The sequence below is a fragment of the Crinia signifera genome, chromosome 4, assembly GCF_055691185.1.
Source record: "Crinia signifera chromosome 4, ASM5569118v1, whole genome shotgun sequence".
NCBI lineage: Eukaryota > Metazoa > Chordata > Amphibia > Anura > Myobatrachidae > Crinia > Crinia signifera.
The window spans coordinates 129,786,625-129,806,020 of NC_139220.1; the positions used below are offsets into that span (position 1 = coordinate 129,786,625).

General features: G+C 43.3%; 1 protein-coding gene across 1 annotated transcript in view; it reads left to right on the forward strand.

Annotated features, from left to right (window-relative positions):
• The window catches only part of LOC146074425 (uncharacterized), a 62,983-nt gene extending 55,233 nt beyond the window's left edge, over positions 1 to 7,750 (forward strand). The window contains exon 6 of the transcript XR_014473426.1: positions 7,163 to 7,750. The gene's annotated coding sequence lies outside the window, so the exon portion shown is untranslated. The remainder of the gene's footprint in view (positions 1 to 7,162) is intronic.
• The last annotated feature ends 11,646 nt before the right edge of the window (positions 7,751 to 19,396 follow it).

The window sequence follows — 19,396 nt, forward strand, 5'->3', positions numbered from 1 at the left end:
AGACACTGGGTGACAGCAGGAGGGCGACAGGTATAGACCATGTATGATGGGGAGGGTGACAGCTATACACAGTGGGTGACAGGGGGGTAGATTTATTATAGCGGCGGGTGTGATAGATCAGGGGAAGCGCTATCCTCTGCTATAACGCACGGGGATAGCGCAGATTCCCCTGATCGCCTAGTTATAAATCTACCCCAGGGAGAGCTACTGGTGATGGGGAGATGGTGACAGGGATAGGCAGAGGGTGAAAGGGAGAGGGTTATAGGTAGAGGAAGTTGGTGATGAGAGGGTGATAGGTATAGAAAATGGGTGACAGGGTGTTTGGCAGTGGCTGACAGGTATAGGAAGTGGGTGACAGAGAGCGGGACAGTGAGTGACAGAAATAGGCTGTGGGTGACAGGGATAGGGAAATGTTCAGTTGGAGACAGGGAGAGGGTGACAGGTATAGGGAGTATGTGTGACAAATAAAGGAATCGGGGGACAGGAAGAAGGTGACAGGTGTATGCAGTGGGTGAAGGGAGAGAACAACAGGTTTAGGCACTGGGTCATAGTGTGACGTGTGTAGGAAGAGGATGATTGGAAGAGGATGACATGGATAGGCAGAGCATGAAAGGGAGTGGGTAATAAGTACAGGTAGTTGGTGACAGAGAGAGGGTAAGGGTTATAAGGCGTATGTGATAGGAAAAGGCAGCAGGGGACAGAAAGAAGGTGACAAGTATAGGCAGAGACATAGTATAGACAGAGAGAGGACAAAGGGCATAGGCGGCGGATGAGAGGTATAGGCAGTGGGTGAAAGAGAGAAGGTGATGGGCAGTGAATTACAGGGAGAGAGTGAAAAGTATAGGCAGTCAGTGAGAGGGATAAGTAGGTATAAGTGGGTGATGGGAAGCAGGTGATAAGCATAGACAGCAGGTCACAGGAAGTGGGTGACAGGTAGAGGTAGTGCATTAAAGGGATAGGCAGTGGGTGATTGGGAGAGGGTGGCAAGTATAGGAAGGGGGTGACAGGGGGAGCATGACATGGATTGGAAGTGAGTGATGGAGAGAGGCTTACAGGTAAAGGAAGTTAAAAAGGTATATACTGTTTAGGCACAAACAACAGTAAAAAGGAAAAGGAAGTGGGTGACTGGTGTACAAAGTGGGTAATGTGGAAGGGTGACAGGGATATGTTGTTGTTGCAAGAGAGAGGGTGATAGGTGTAGGCAGTGGGTGACAAGTATAGGAAGTTGTGACAGGTAAAGGCAGATGGTGACAGGGATAAGGAGATAGGTTTAGGTAGTTGATGAATCAGAAAGGATGAAAGGGATAGGCAGTGGATGATACATATAGGCAGTGTGTGACCGAGAGAGGGTGAAAAATATAGGCCCTTATTCTAGTTCACTCGCAGGTGGGGCAGATGTAACATGTGCAGAGAGAATTAGATTTGGGTGACTTTTTTATGTCCAGGGAAAATACTAACTGCTTTATTTTTACACTGCAATATAGATCTCACTTTGAAGTGGAACCCTTCTCAAATCTAATTCTCTCTGCACAAGTTACATCTGCCCCACCTGCAGTGCACATGGATTTGTCCATTTGAGAAGGAATTTGCCTCTGCGAGTGAACCAAAATGAGGCCCATAGGCTGTCGTGACAGGGATAGGCTGTGGCTGATAGAGAGTGATGGGTAGTGGGTGACAGGGAGAGGGTAACAAGTATAGGGAGTGTGTGGCAGGTATAGGCAGAGGTTGACAGGGAGAAGTTTACAGGTATGACAGGGATAGGCAGTGGGTGATGTGGTGAAGATAACAGGTATAAGCAGTGGGCCATAGGAAGAGGTGTAGCTAGTGGGTGATGGAGAGGTTGTGATAGACATAAACAGTGGGTGACAGTGAGTGGGTGATTTAAATAGGCAGTGGGTGATGTGGAATGGGTGATAGCTATAGGGAGTGGGTGATGGAGTAAGGTGACAAGGATAGGAAGTGGATGACAGGAGAGCACCAGAGGTGCAGGAAGTGGTTGTCATGGGGTTGTTTAAAGGTATAGGTAGTGGCTGAAGGGAAGAGGGTGAAAGATATAGTGGGTGAAGGGCAGTGGGTGACAGGGAGAGGTTGACCGATCTAGGCAGTGGATGACAGGGAGAGAGTGACAGGTATAGTAAGTTGGTGACAGGAAAGGGTGAAAGGTTGTAGATAGTTGGTCACAGAGAGAGTGCCAGGTATGGTATAGAAAGTGGATGATAGGAAGACAGTGACAGGGATATGCTATGGTTAAAAGGAGAGAGTGATAGGTATAGGTAATGGCTGACAGGGAGAAGGTGACAATGATAGGAAGTCATGACAGAGAGAGGGTGATAAGTTTAACAAGTGGGGGATGGCGAGAAGGGACAGGGATAGTATAGTTTGTGACAGGGAGAGGGTTACATGTAGAGCTATTGGGTGACAGGTGTAGGAAGTAGGAGAAATGGAGATGGTTGCATTGGGAGTTGGTGACAGGGACAGTGTGACAACTATAAGGAGTATTTGATGGGAAGTGGTTGATAGGTATAGGCATTGGGTCACATGGAGAGGGCAATGGGCATTGGTTACGGGGAGATGTTGATCGGCATCAGAAGTGGGTAAAGGGAAGAGGGTGATACGTATAAACAGTGAGTCACATGAAGAGGGTTATGGGCAGTGTGTAACAGGGAGAGGTAAAAAAGTATGAGTATATATGAGTGGTCAAAGGTATATAGAGCAGGGACGTGCAGTCAGGGGAGGCAGGGGAGGCAGAGCCTCCCCTGTCATTAATGATTAAAATAATACAAAGAAGATACTTATGACACTTAGGCCCTTATTCTGATCGGTGCGTACTTTCCCGAATTCTTTCGGATCGCGTTTTTTAGCGCATGCGTGGGGAACGCTATGCGCATGTGCCACGTATGGTCTCCGTACTTGTTCTCACTAATACCGTACAGAAATGTGCACCGCAATCAGTCGGCCAATATGGGTGTGTTATGGGCGTCATGCGGAATGACACAGGGGCGTAGTTTCAAAGTGGGCTAAACTGGGCGGAAACATGGGCGGACACGGGGGAGTACACTTATTTTGGTGGGCGTGCATTCGGACAGCACACCGAAGGCACGCGAACAAAAAGGGAAGAAATGTGCGGTGTCCAAAAGGCTAGTATTGCTTAGCGGACACCACTCGGTCATGCGCTAGGCAATCGGAACGCCTAATCAGGACGGACGCACCTCAACCAATGTCAGGTGAACACAATACAATCACCTAATTTACTCATTACTTGTAAATTACACGCTTCTCACTGCTTCAATTGAAAGCAATGCACCTTAAATGGACCATTACTAAACACACACATATATGCTGCAGTTTGCACACACTTTTACACTGCAAATAATGAACACAGCTTCATATTACTAATACTAATACACATGTCACTTCTGCATGTATCAATTAATCCAGACATTTTGGGGCCAAAAATAACATTTATTAAATCAACAAAGAAAATATTTTCAAAACCATCACAAAATAAATGGTACCATAACAGGAAAAAATGTTGATGTTTAGTTATGTACGCAGCAAAAGGGTAGATCACATTTTTATCCCCATAGGGAATGTTAGGGTTAATGTATAGTGCTTGTAAGTGTTTAAGGATCAATTAGATAAATAACAGATGACCAGGAGCAACAATCTGTTTTCAAAGTGGTTGGATAATTGCCTAAGTGTGTCATGTGATCTATTTGGGAACTCAGATAAGAGTAGTCTGGTTTTGTGCGTAAGTACACCGTAAGTACACCGCATCTGTGCGTAGTGGCCGGCTCGCATGCGTTCTGACACGGGAAGGCCGTGCATACGCGGTCACACCGTGAAGAATCTGACTGTTTCCCCCGCACACGCATGGTTTGTATGTCGTCCGTAAACACGCCCTGTTCTTAAAGAGTGAGTCCGTCCGAATGCGGAGGACACGTGGGCGTTTCTACGGACGTTAGCCGTACGCCACCGCACAGCGTGGCGCGCGGACCGCACCGAAAGAATTCGCGAACGGCCGCACCGATCAGAATAAGGGCCTAAGTCTGTGTCATAAGTATTTTCTTTATGTTAATTTAATCCTTTTTATTGTTGCTTGATTTTTAATGTAATTTCAGAGGCACTGAAGGCGGTGCCTCCAGCTGCCCCTTACAAAAGGCTGGAAGCAGGGGGCGGGCATGGGGTGGGGACATGCTGAGGGCTGTAAAAGCCCATTAAAAAAACTAGTAGAAGCGGCACCACTACAAGTGCCGCAGTGACAGGGGCGTGCATTCAGCCCTGTCACTGAAGCCATCGGAAAGCAGCCACCCCCCCCTTCCCTCCCTCTCCCTTCGCTGTCGGCACCCGCCCAGCACTGCCATCACCCACCTCAGTGATGGCACCGTACATGCAGGCCAGAAGGGTCGGGACACAGGAGCGTCTGTGTCCGGCGGAGCCTGCTCGTCAATGTGGGCGAGATGCGCTACCTTAGATGGGACAGCTGCGGCTGCTTTAGAGGGGGGGGGGAGAGAGAGAAGTCCCCGAGCAGCGGTGTCCTGAAGCCCTCCACCCGCCTGTCCCCAGGCCAGGAGCAGCGGTATCCGGAAGCCTTCCACCCGCCTGTCCCCGGGCCAGGAGCAGATGTGTCCTGAAGCTCTCCACTCGCCTGGCCCGCTGCATGGCTGGCCATTGGCTGCCCTGCCAGACATGATGGAGAGGCCACAGTCCAGGCTGCCGACGAAGGTCTTCACCTGTCAATCAATCGACTTGTGTGTCATCACCATGCTGGAGCTGCAGACCTAGGAGGAGGAGGGTGAGTATGCACTAATGCCTCTTGTCGTCAAATTCTACTCAGTGTCAGCCACCCATAACCCCCATGGCATTGAGCATTTAAACCCTACGGCAATGAGCATGTAACCCCCATGGCAACAAGCATGTAACCCCCATGGCAACAAGCATGTAAACCCCATGGCAACAAGCATGTAACCCCCATGGAAATGAGCATGTAACCTCCATGGCAACGAGCATGTAGGACGTTAAGTCCTAGTAGAGGCATTCTTTTAAGCAACAATAGTGGGGCATTATGCATCTACACCACACTGCAGGGGGCATTCTGCATTTAAACGACACTAATAGTCCATGAAAGGGCCCAAAATATATTATTACACCATTACGTGTGTAGTAATACCCGGAAGTGCTGCTGCTGTATCTTTTGCCAAGAAACTCAGGGCAATGAGTAATTAGAAACCTTTTATATTGGGGCATAATTTGCTAGGGGCATTTTTGTGTGTGGGACATAAAAAGGTGTCAGCGGCATACCTATGTGTGGCATAATGTCCAAATGGGCATTACGGTGTGTGGCATAATGTGCAATAAGCATTACGGTGTATGGGTAATGTTTCATTGGCATTACGCTGTGTGGCATATTCTGTCATTGCCATTATGGTGTGTGGCACAATATTTAATGGGCATTGCAGTGTGGCATAATATGTAATGGGCAATATGTTGCGTTGTATAATATTCAATAGGCATTACAGTGTGTGGTGTGATATGTAATGGGCATTATGTAATGTGGTATTATATGTACTGAGTTGTACCTTGTGTGGCATATTGTGTCATGGGCATTACGGTGTGCGTCATAATGTTTAAGGGGCATTACAGTGTTTGACATACGTAATGTGACCATGCCGCTATTGTTATGAAACTTGACCACAACCATTTTTGATACCACCTAAGAAAAAAATTGTGCTTGCACCACTGCTTACAGACCAGTGCCTCACCAGCCACTGACCTCACCGCACGTCACTGATATAGAGTGGTTTACAGAGAGTGTGGAATGTATATTCTGTGCCTGACAGGGATAGGCAGAATGTGACAGAGAGAGGCTGATAATCATACTGCATATATTAAAATCAGTTTACCTGGGCTCCAAACTGTGGAGAGTGGGTTCTCTTCTTAAGGCCGGAGACAAACATAAGATTAACGACAGTCTCAGTCACACAGAAGAATGCGGGTCAGAGGAAAAGGAAGCAGCAAAGTGGAGAGGGGAGAAGCTAAGTGGAGAAGGCCAGGAAAGTTGTCCCTTCTCCCCATTCATTCCAGGACTAGACCGCAGATGGCAGTAAATGTTGTTCAAAATCAGCAATGCATTACTGAGGGGGTCAGACAGGCGTTGAAGCCACTGGAGGTGACATATGAGTCAGTGTGACTCACTGGCTGTGGGCCCCTTCACTACAGCGGGCCCCACTAGTTTCACCACTTGATCCTTCTTGAAGCTTCTAGTACATTCTATAGCCCTTTCAGCACATACTGAATGTCACTGAAAATATAACGGTCACTAATGTGTTCTGATGAGTAAATACACATAAGATATGTATTTATGTACTTTCCACATGTTGAAATCAGTTTACTATTGTAGTTTTATGTATTGTTATTTTATATATGTAAAGATATCATTGTTGTTTTATGAGGGATAGATTTTTTGTTTTATGAGGTTAGATTTTTTGCTATCATGAGTGAAATTATTTGTCAGTATGTCAGCCAGCACTAATGATTTATCACCTATTTGGTATTGTGTTAGTGTATCTGGTGGCAACTCCAGATTAAAAGGATTATTTAGAAACACCAAACCATTATTCAGTCAAAGACAACATACCGGAAACAATTTAATGAACACTCTTCTCCAGGCACTGAGGTTATAACCCAGTACACAGACCATTCATTTTGATATTTTGAAACCTACAACAAGACTTTCTTTCTCCAAAATGGAGTCGCCTGTGCCAAGGTTGCCAGGATCGAAATGTGATAATAATAATTTGTTAATGAAATTCACACTTTGATAGCAACTAGATGTGATCACCTTTACTTGATTTTACTTGTTACAAAGATATGGGATTAACTTTTTTTTACAATTCAATACAGGGAGTTATGGTCATTGAGTATTTTATGTGAACAGTTATAATTGCGTGAACAGTAATTATAAGTTACTGATTTTATATCTGTCAGTATTTAAAGGCAATAGTAATGAAAAACAAAGGAGAAATACCACTTTGTTTGTCTGTCAAAACCCAGATTTGTTTTATAACTGTGTTCCCAATTGTAAAGTGCAACTGAAAATGCTGATGCTATTTAAATAAATGTCAACAAATAATAATCTTGCACTTTGTCCTTGCTTTTACAGAGATTGACACACCTTCTGGTACTCATGCAGAGTTGGCACATTTGCCCCAGGACATAATCAGAAAATACACTCATAAATACATGCATATAAGTAAATATATTCAATTGAATTCCGCTCCTAATGCATCCAACTGATCACTAGTATTTTCTACTGATAGGAAGAGGTTTTTTTTATTCTTAAGGGCCCTACACACAGAGCGATATTTATCCACTTTCTGAGCGATTTTACATAATCGCTCAGAAAGTGGCTTACTGTCGCTGTGTGTGTATCCACACAGCAACCCGGATGCGCGGTCCCGCGATACAGAACAGCCTTGATTGTTATTATCGCTTACAAGGCCCATACATTTCTGCTTGTGTGGTGGTCTCTGAGCGACCAGCCGCCCTGACCTCCCGTGACGCCGCCTCTGAAGCCCACCCCTGGAGATGCACCTGGAGACGCCGGAGAGCATGGACTAGAAGCAGTGGGGAGACTAGAGCACCTGAGTCCCGCTCGGCACTGGGCGCAAGGTCCCAAGTGGCTCACAGCGCAGGTGATCAGCTGGGAATGCAGTGCTGCGATTTGCCTAGCTCTCAAGTGAGCACTGAATGTGCGGATGTTGACAGGTGACAATGGTTTGTTACGTTCTGCTGGCGGGGGTGACAGACTCTGTGCTGTGGTGTAATGAGCTGGTATTTTCCTCCAGTTGTGGTGTTCACATACATATATGCCTGTGTGGCAGAGACTCCTGCAGTCACGCACTGGCTTCTTTCAGGAGATGCTATGCTTTGGTTTCAGAGAAGGTAATGTGGAGTTTGCATTTGCACCTCCTGTAGTATTTTTCACCATAAATTAAATCAGTAGTGGAAATATGTACAATTAGCACTGTGACATGTGTCATATGATTCTCCCCCAGGCTTTATTACAACCCATTATTTAAATTGAGAGATTTGAAACCTCTCATGCTGAATCTCCCATTATGAATCTCCAGCACAACTCTCGGTGTGTGGGCCCATCATCTGAGAGATGCAGTTTAAGGGAAATCTCTCATGCTGAATCTCCCATTATGAATCTATGGCACAAATCTGTCCGTGTGTAGGGCCTTTTAGACTCTGGGTGGTAATAAATATAAATAAAATGATATCGAGTTGACTTTTTTGTAGGGGTCATTATGTTAAAATAAGCTTAAAGGTGGAATTTTTAAGGATAAGGCGGATGATATTGTGAAGTAGTATCAAAACTGCTCTGTATCATATGTAGATCACAATTATGCTGTCAATATTGTATGTCAGTCACAAAAATTAGCTTAAGATGTTCACCATAGACACAGGAAAAATCTGTTTCAGATGGTGCAGTACAGCAGATATTATAGCTTGTCCAAAACCTAAATTGTTTTCTGTCACTGGTATAACAGACAGGGTAGGCATCATAAAGTGCCAAAAAGAGGAGGGGACTGCAAGAAAGTTCTGGCAATGAGCCTAATTCAGACCTGATATTATCCTTCGAAGTTGACTTACACGATACCAGGTCGGTAATGTTTTGTGTATACCTAATTCAGAGTATTAAGTTACAAATATTGGGGCCAATTCAGACCTGTCCGTTCAGCCCCGTTTTCAATGGTGGGGTTGTGCACATGTGCGTGCGCGAATATGCACATTGGCAAACCCTCTTTGCCAACACCTTTGACGCGTATCGCCAAGGTGTTCACTCAGTAAGTGGGCGGGCATGGGGGGGGGCAACAGGAGAAGGCCCAGCGTTTTATTGGTGTCCCCATAAAAAAGCTTGCCATTCCCCTGCTAGCACTTGCGTGGCAATGTTTTTTCTAGGGGCGGGCGGTTGACTTCACATGACCTCAGCACCCACCCCCAATTCAGAGTACAGCACCCATCTGACGAGTAAGCATTTACTTACTTTTCAGACCGAAGGCTCGAAAAATCAATGGGGAGCAGCCATCAAATGATTTCTCCTTCTTGCAGCCGCATGCGAGGGGATGTGTTACTGTACAAATCCTCTCGCATGTAAACACATCCCCTTGCATGTTACAGAGGGGATTTGCGCTGCAGGTGGGCGGGCGTTCTGCCAGGCGGCATTTACCTGTTCGCTAGGCTGCAATTACATGCAACCTAGCAAGCAGGTCTAAATCAGGCCCATTGTGAGCTTTCTTTCTATAGTCCTATATTACCCCACCAGCGGACATATTGGCTTTTGTTGCTTCAGTAAGATAAATATTGGAAAAGAGTGTTTCATGAATGTCAATTGGAGATTATATTTATTTTGACAAATAATAATACGTATGCAGTGTTTTTATTGTAGAAATGTGAGGTGCAAGTATTATGTCTAGTAATTAAAGTAATTCAAGTTGTTCTTCTGCTGATGAATCTTATGTTAACATGTTTTGAAAGGTATGAAGTGATGTAACAGCAGACTAATTCCTTCAAAATAAAAAAAAGTACATTGATTTATTCTTTACAAATGATCTAAACTGTACTTTGGTGGTCTCCATTAAATTGGAAATCTCATGACTGGTATTTTCTGCTTATATAGCCTTATGGCTCCGTTGTCAGTGTGGTCTCATGGGATTTACAGTATTAATTCATGTCAAATCTCTGACCCAGCAGAAACCCTGCATGACTGTATGGCTTCACATAAAGGGATTTTCTCCTCTCCCTTACTTGATATGCTCTGCTAGTTTAGCATAAATACATCTAAAATCCTCTAGGAAACATTAAAAAGTCTATAAAATTGTACACTCAAGTCAGTATGAAGTTCCTTGGCATGAGATGTTATGGCCTCAAGTGCCCCCTATGTTTAGATACAAGTGTAATGTATAGCTGCTGCTGCTGCTGCTAGTGCAAGTGCTCTTTCAAGACTTTGGATGAAATCACATTACAGCAGTTGGCTCACATCACTCACTGAGGTTTGCCACATAAATAGCAACAAAAACAGTTATAGGATGCAGGGTCTGGAACACAAAGGAATTCTTTCTTTATGTGTCCTAGCTTGGTCTCTGGTATACTTCTCATGCACACTAGCATCCTAATGTAATTTATATTTGGAAGTATGCATCTACATTCTTTCTGTTACCATGCTATAGTTCAAACTAAATAAATAAATAACAACAATTCCTCCTCATAATATGTCTCTAACCTTTAAGGGTTAATACACAATATCTCAGTAGTGCTGCACCATTGTATTTATTTCCGCCCTCCAGCATCACACAAGTTAAATGCCCCTCACTTCATTCAGACTAATCTTAAGGCCCCCATACACTGAGCCGATTTGGATCGATTTTGGTCGATTACGACCAATCAGGCCGTTAAATTGGACCAAACCTTCTGTCCCTAACATGCCGTCGGATCCGATGCGCAGTCCCATGTGCATCAGACCTGTGTCACGTGGTCGGACCTGCGGGGCGTCCGACCACCCAACCTTGGACCTCCCTCCTGGCGGCAAGACGGGTGGGGAGTAGGGATACATGCATAGGCGAATCTAGAATTATGGTAATGGGTGGTCCCAGATCTAGACACAATAGGAGGGAGACTTTTGCGCGGCGTAGCCGCGCGTCAAAAAGGGGGCGTGGCCTCACGTGAAGGAGGTGTGGCATCACAAAAAGGGGTGTGGTATTACACTTTAGACCATACACAGTAATGGCCATTACACATTTTAGCAAACTCCGTAATACCCATTACACATAAAGCCACACGCCATAATGGAAAATTACACATAAGGCCACACACCATAATGCCCATTACACATTGTGCCACACATCATGATGCCCATTACATACTATATAACAAACCGTAATGCCCATTACATATTTGCCACATAAGTGCTGCTTACCTACGTGCTCATTGCTAGGGGGTTCTTGCTTGATGGCACCATATTACTCATTACACATGATGCCGCACACCATAGTACCCATTACACATGATGCCGCACACCATAGTACCCATTACACATGATGCCGCACACCATAGTACCCATTACACATGATGCTGCGCACCATAGTACCCATTACACATGATGCTGCACACATAATGTCCCATACACATGATGCTGCACACATAATGCCGCTTACACATGATGCTGCACACCGTAATGCCCCTTACACATTAAGCCACACATTTTGCGTTATGCCCCCACATACCGCCACTTGTAGCGTCCCTTAAGCAATGCCCCCAAAAGTGCCACTTACTGTAAATTTTTATATGAGCCTTCGCTGCTGCTGCAGGGAGAGATAGAGAGTGGTGCAGCTGCTTCTATGGGAAAAGAAGCAGAGCGCAGCACAGAGCACGCTCCCACTCCCCTCCTGGGAACCCCTCTAGCCAAGTGGACATTTGAAATATTGTGCGCGCTGTTGTTGTGCGTGACGTCGGGGGAGCACGCCGGGCGCTGGCACCACATGATTAAAGGGGGGACGGGCTGAGGTGAAAGCAGGGAGAAGAATTGGAGCGGAAGCTGCAGGGGTGACACCAATTAACCCATATGGATCCATCCTGGTATCAGATTGAAGGCCCAGCGATTTGGGTTCGACTGAGATCAACCTCGAGCTTCAGTGATGCCGAAGGGGGAACTGGCAGCCGTTGAACTGGGTGGGGGTCGGAATTAGTGGGTCCCATGTTATCCTATAGGGAAAACGTTCCAGCTTTGCCTGGCCGTATCTCCGGTTCCCAGGGGGCTAGAGACACGGGGCTGGGCTCGTTGGAAAGCCCCATCCCTCAGCTACAAAATGGGCTAATGGGTGGTCCTGTGCACCCCCGGACCACCCCCTAGATTCGCCTATGGATACATGCGTTTCATCAAAACAAATTGTGATGGATCACACACGTCCCTGCTGACTGGGAAGGTCCCGGCGACTCGCAGGGTATCGGGTTTCCATACACTGCTGCGAGACATCGCAGCAGTGTATGGACACCTTTACTCACTCTATACTGACATTTATAGCTGACCTATATTTTTCCAATCAGTTTTATTAGATTTAAACCATACTTCCCATCTTTTGTATGTAGCTTAGGGGGACAGTCCCTGAAATTAAGAGTATGGCCTTGTGGCTAGGGGGGCATGGTATTGTGGGTGATGTTGCACCTGTGAGTCTTTGCCCCATTTTCTGCTAAGTAAAGCAGCATGTGACAGACTGCTTCCAACCACCTCCCTCTATTAGACACTGTGCAAAGGGTTAACATTTTTTTGCAAAGCAAGTAATGCATCCATTTTTGTTCTGCTTGTCCATACATTTTAATAGTTGTTCTTTCAAGTTACCCATCTCCGGAGATTGGATTAACTTTTTTACTTTTTAGGAAAAAATTGTGCTTTTATAAGACTCTCTTCTAATTTCACATCAGTTTATTAAATGATACACTCAAATTCATGGAAGCTGGACAAATCTTTCAGTCACAGGATCTGATGTTAAGACCACTTTTATATACTGTCTCATACAGCTGCTATCAACTCTCAGCACTTACAGTATCTGGCCTATTAATATGTGTATTCTATATAAGAAATGGTTAATATATCAATAATCAAATACATTTTATCAAATACGTTGTACAGGTCCATTACCTACCTATGTTTAATATTCATAAGACATTTCCTTCTTTCAAAGAGACAGCTTTTGTACCATCTAGCTGCATTTTATGCACAAATGGTACACATGTAATAAAAACTAGAACACAAATGTAACATGTCATAAAACATCCCCAAATTCTCCACACATTATTACATTTAAAAGTTGGACTATTTTGGTAGAACAAGTCAGATGGGCTGTTTCTTAGACAGTCTTCATATCCCTTGCTTCCTCTGAAGTCATGTGATGGATTATGGGTGCAGCCTGAAAAATAGATGATGAAACTGTAAAATATTTTTTTTCTTGCATGCTAAGTAAAATCAAATGTATGTAAAAATGTTATACTTATAAGCCTTATTAAATACCTTTCTGTGTCAATGTGTGACACTGCCATGTTCCTCTGCATAAAAAACAAACAATTGCATTGGCCTTCAACTCCCTCATTTCTTCACGTGTTACCACTCTGTTCATCTAACTAGAATTGTCAAGGTGTCTACTTCTTCAGCCCCGGAGTTTTGTTGCCCACACATCTAACACATAACTTTGATTTTCCGCTAGGCATGTCAATATTAGGCTCTTCTTGTTGATCATCTGTTGGAGTGTTACACATCACCTAGTTATAGATCGGTGCTTACGGTCATTTGTTGATCTCGAGCAGGTGCACCACATTCGTTCTGGTTCTACCTCCAAGCTCGTAACTACATTACTTCTTTTAAAGTGGATAGTCCAGACTGCCTCTGTACAGCGACTACTCCTCAGAAGCACTACATTTCCCACATTTACTGATTGTGTCTTGACAGTCTGACTACTAATTTGGTCTCATATGTGTCTGCTTGGCAGGGGAAACTGGGTCGAAACCTGATGGAAGTCCAATGGGGTAAATTTCCTTTACTTTTGTGAACTCTTCGTCACTCCTAGTTTTAATAACTTAATATATATTTCTTGCCTATTGGTATCGATGTCCAATACAATTTCATCACATTAACTAAACTGCCATCTGTATGTTGGCACTGTTGGGTACTCAATTTCACATCTGGTGGACCTGCTCTGTCCTAACTAACTTTTGGAAGCCGGTGTGAGAACTGTCCTGCTCCATTACTGGCCTGATAATTCCAGACACGTCTGAGTTTTGGGTAAATAATTTAGTGGATATCCCTATTTCGGTATATAAAAAGTATATTTTCCGGTACTTGAATGCCCCATGTTATAAGAGAACCTTGACCTACCCTCCTATCCCTCGGTGGTTCTAGAGGATTGACCAGTACATGCTTATGGAAGAACCTTTTTCGATGTTGGTGATTTATAAATGGCTTTTTTTTTGGCAGTGTGATAGAAACAGTCTGCTTATCTTTACAGAATCTCAAAATTTAGACCAGTATATGTAGTAAACCTACAGTTGCTAACACCTTATTTATTTACAGTTTCTTTAGAGAAACCCAACTACTGTAAATCACCTGCAACAGTGGCTAGACAACATCTCTTTGGCAGAATTGCTCCATTAAAGATTCAAAAAAAAAAAGAGGCTAATATATTAATGAAACTAACCTTATACATTAAAGCCATTGGATTTTCCATTATAGGTTTAAATTTAAAAGGATCCGAGTTGCCAGATATGGGGGACATTATGCGAGAATGCCTATATTTTTAAAGCAACCACTTTAAAAATATGGCCATTCTCTCCTGAAGTTCCTCACGTCCAGCAAATTGGACCCTGTTACATTTACCCTATAGAGTGATACTCTCTACTGTAAACTAAGAAAGATAATAGGATTACTACCTCAGTTTACCATTCACAAACAGGTAGGAAGCTTTAATCCAACCCTTTATCAGATGATAAAGAGGCCGGTGTCTGAAGATTTGATTTACTCCTACCTAATTTAATTTTCACAGTTAGACAGGTACCCCAATCCCTTTGAGCTTTTCTATGACAGACAGCCCAGAGGGATTCTGGGTCTGTTAAATGAACAACAACCATGCTAAGAATCTAACATCATTCAGTTTGTGTCCCAATTGTATGGCAAACTAAGGCAGATTGCGCCTCTCCTGGACAAATGCATGAAAAGAGCTCAGCAGCATCAAAAACATAGTTATGAGGTCACCGCAATCAACAGTTTTTTTTGACCGGGAGAAAAGGTGCTAGTGCTTGTGCCCACTACTGAAAGAAAGATGTATTCTCAATGGCAGGGTCATTATGAGGTCATAGAGGGAGTAGGACTGATCATTTACAAGGCTTGACTGGAGGGTACAAGGAAAGAGGTACAATTTTAGGATATAAATCTGTTAAAAGTAACCTTGGAAGGAAAGTGCCAGTCAGACCTCTTTGGTGACAAAAATGGTCCCAGAATGCCAGGTACCCATTGGTCACCCTAGTCAGAAACAGGAGATGATAAAGTTGGTGGCACAATACCAAGATGTGTTTTCTGTCATTCTGGTAAATACACAGATCATCCACCATGATGTTGTGACTCCACATGGGGTGCTAATTAAACAAAAGCCCTATCGCATACCTGAGGAAAAGCAGGCAGCAATAAAGCAAGAGGTGGAGGAGATGTTATACCTAGGAGTCATAGAGGAATCAACCAGCGAGTGGAATAACCTCATTGTCTTAGTACCTAAGCTTTCAGGGCTTTAAGATTCTGCAATGACTTTTGTAAGTTAAATCAACTTTCTCGCTTTGATTCTTACCCTATGCCCCAGGTTGATGAGCTAGTGACAAATTTAGCAAAGAGCCAGGACAGTATCTTACCACTTTTGATTTAACAAAAGGCTATTGGCACATTCCTTTGAATGAAGCTACTAAAGATTGCCTTCTCTACCCCAGATGGCTTATTGCACTAAATAGTGCTTCCATCAACCTTCCAGAGAGCTTTGAACAAGTTGCTGCGGCCCCACAGTGAATATGCAGCTGCTTATTTTGGTGACATAGTAATCTTTAGCTCTGACTGGGAGTCACACCTACTATAGGTAGGGGTACATTGTAGGCAGAGGACAAGCCACAGCCTAGCAAGGTACAAGCAGTCCTCACTTGGTCTGATTCCAAATGTAAGTTGCAACTTAGGATATTTCTCTGTCTGGTGGGATATTACTGCAGTTTCTTCCGGGATTTTGCAACTAGAGCGGCTCCACTAAGTGAATGTCCTAAAAAACAGTCCCCAGACAAGATAACATGGTCTAGACCAGTGGAAACTGCTTGGCAGTATTTGAGATGAAGTTTATGTATAGAGCTTGTCTTGCAAGCTACTGAGTTTAAAATAACTCAACTGTAGAGCGGAAGTACTTGGCAATTAAGTGGTTAGTGGAGTCTTTGAAGTATTATTTGTTGGGATGAGAGTTTTGCATCCACCCTTGCAGTGGATGCACACAAACAAAGAAGTGAATGCTTGTGTGTATCCAGGTGGATGACAGGATTGGGTGAGGCAGAGATCTTGCAAGAAAATTTCTTAGCTTCAGCAGGGTGGTTGAAGCCAAGTTGGGGGGGGGGGGGTGGCAGGGTCAACATACTTCCACATCAGGTGAATGTGGAATATCCAGTCCAGGATTTAGAGCAGCAACAAGAGGGCTAGTGAGATCCTGTCCTGGTTTTTTGAATCACTGTCTGCTAATTAACAACACTTGTTTTTTCCTGTGATATGTTTGTCCAGAGGAGAGGATCAGTATTCCCAATTCCTTTTAGCAGCTTGGCAATATGCCGATGGATGTGTGCAATTACACTAGGAATTTCTGGGGTGTACCCGCATTGTGAAGCCTATGTGTTGCCTGCTGGAAATGCTGCTAAACGGTAACCTGTGAATTGACAAGCTGTAAACCCTGTATGCTGTCTGTCTGCTGCTAATATAGAAACAGACTTAGGGCCCTATTCAGACGTGCTCGCTAGGCTGCATTTATTCAGAGCATTGTGAACAGGTTAACGCCACCTTGCTGAATACATGCCATGCCCCAAATCCCCTTGCTACTCTATGAGCGGATGTGTACATTTACATATCCACTCACAAGCACCTGCACAGACTGGAAAAATAATTTGATGGTTTGTAAAATGCGTATGGATGTGTGACAGGATACTGGACAGCGATATTTTCGCAATTCACTCGCAGATTTACACAGGGTGCGTTTTCTTTCTATTTGAGTGGCAGCTAACCACTCGCAGTCATCTGCAACTTTGCAGATGAGTGATCAGGTCTTATCATAAACTTTGAAACATAGAATTTGATGGCAGATAAGAACCACTTGGCCCATCTAGTCTGCCCCTTTTTTAAACATGTTACCTCAAACCATATTTGATCCCTATTTCTTTTTAAGGATATCAATATTCCTAGCCCAAGCATGTTTAAATTGCTCTACTGTATTTAACTCTACCACCTCTGATGGGAGGCTATTCCACTTATCCACTACCCTTTTTCTGAAGTAATTTTCCCGCAAATTTCCCCTGAATCTTCCTCCCTCTAGTTTCAGTGCATGTCCTCGTGTTCTGTTGCTGCTCTTCCTGTGAAGAATGTCTCCCACCTGTACCTTGTTAAAACCCCTGATATAGTTGAAAGTTTCTATCATGTCCCCCTTTCACATCTCTGCTCTAAACTATACATATTAAGATCTTTTAGTCTTTCCCGGTAAGTTTTGTGATGTAGGCCATGCACCATTTTAGCTGCCCTTCTTTGTACAGTCTCTAATGTATTTATATCATTCTGGTCTGGAGATATGGCCTCCAGGACTGAATACAGTATTCTAGATGAGGTTGTACCAATGACCTATACAGTGGCATTATTACTTCTTTCTTTCTACTGCTGATACCTCTCCCTATGCAACCAAGCATTTGACTTGACTTCTTCATTGCTTTGTTACATTGCCTACCTGCCTTTAAGTCCCCTGAAATAGTGACACCTAGATCCCTCTCTACCTCAGTAGTTTCCATTATAGTGCCAATTATACTATATTTAGACTTTGGATTTTTGAGACCCAAGTGCATGATTTTGCATTTTTTTTTACATTAAACTGTAGTTGCCATGCTGTTGACCATTCCTCTAATCTACCTAGATCATCAATCATTTGTTTTACCCCTACTGGTGTGTCTAACCTGTTGCATACCTTTGTGTGATCTGCAAAAAAGGCACATTTTACCCTCAATTCCATTTGCAATATCACCAATAAAGATATTTAAAAACACTGGTCCAAGTGCAGATCTCTGGGGTATACTTGTAACCTTTTCTTACTTTGACTGTACTCCATTTACTACAACTCTCTGTTTTCTGTCCTGCAACCAAGATCTTATCCATTCAACCATCTTAGAATCCAATCCCAAGCTTTCAAGTTTATTTAACAGTCTGCGATGTGGGACAGTGTCAAAAGCCTTAATAAAGTCTAGATAAGCTACATCTAAAAAAAGTCAAGATTTGTTTGACATGATGTTCCCCCAGTAAACCCATGCTGTTTTGGATCCTGTAAGTTGCTGGTTTTGAGATATTCTACAACTCTTTGTTTTAACAGTGTTTCCATCAATTTCCCTACTACTGATGTAAGGCTCACTGGTCGATAGTTGCTTACCTCTTCCTTGCTTCCACTTTTGTGAAGTGGGATTACACTCGCTGTTTTCCAGTCCTCTGGGATTACTCCAGTAGCTAGTGACTGGTTGAATAATTCTGTTAATGGTTTTACCAGCTCCCCTTTAAGCTATTTTAGTATCCTTGGATGTATCATGTATCCTGTATCTGATTTATGTAGCCCCATTGATTTATCCACTTTCAGTTTTGAGAGTTCTGTTAGGACTTTCTCCTCTGTAAATGTACTTTTCCCCCCTCATTTTTACTAAACTCCTTCTGTCTAACAAGATACACCTCTTTGTCTTCATTATTCTGCATCTGCTTATATTTCTTAAAGGCCAACAATACTTAGTCACTGTAATCTAATGCCTGGTGCACACTAGATGACATGCAAACGATATAATGTCACTCAAGATTTCCCTTGATCTCCATGGAACGCTTTTCAGATTTGATTCTACTTTTTTACTGTTTTTGCGTATATTTTACATGTTTACTGAAGACATAAGATCTGTTATTTAAATAATATGGAATAAAGGTAACTTTTAGAAAGATGCTCTACAGACACGTGGGGACGCCGATTACTGCGCTTGGCACACTATATAAAATCAACTCCCTACAGTACATAGTGGATAGTGGGGTTATGAACAGGTAAAAAATCGCATCGGATCGGATCTGCCAATACATCGGCCAATAACGCATCCGATATATCGGCCGCCATGAACCTAAGCAAGTACCAAAACAATAAATAAACTAAAAACTATAAAGAAAACAATTATTTAACAGTTATTTATATAGCACACACATACACACTTATGCATTTCAGTTCCATCCTCAGTGGCATTTGGAAATTGCAATCTACTGTGTGCTCCCTATCACATGGATACACATAAACACTAGGGTAAATTCCAATCTAAATTTTTTTCGAATCAGTTTCATGACACAGGTTCCACATACCCTGAAACATATGTGTTAAAACATATTTTAACCATGACTAGAAGTTAGGATCGGTATAGGTGTCCACATAGGTAAGAAGCCTACCAATTAGACATCTTGAGATTTGAATTGTGTTAATCAAATAGAATATACTATAATATGACCATGATAACTCTATTTCGGAAATTGTTATTTTTTTTTACAATATATTGTAGAATTAGTATTTAT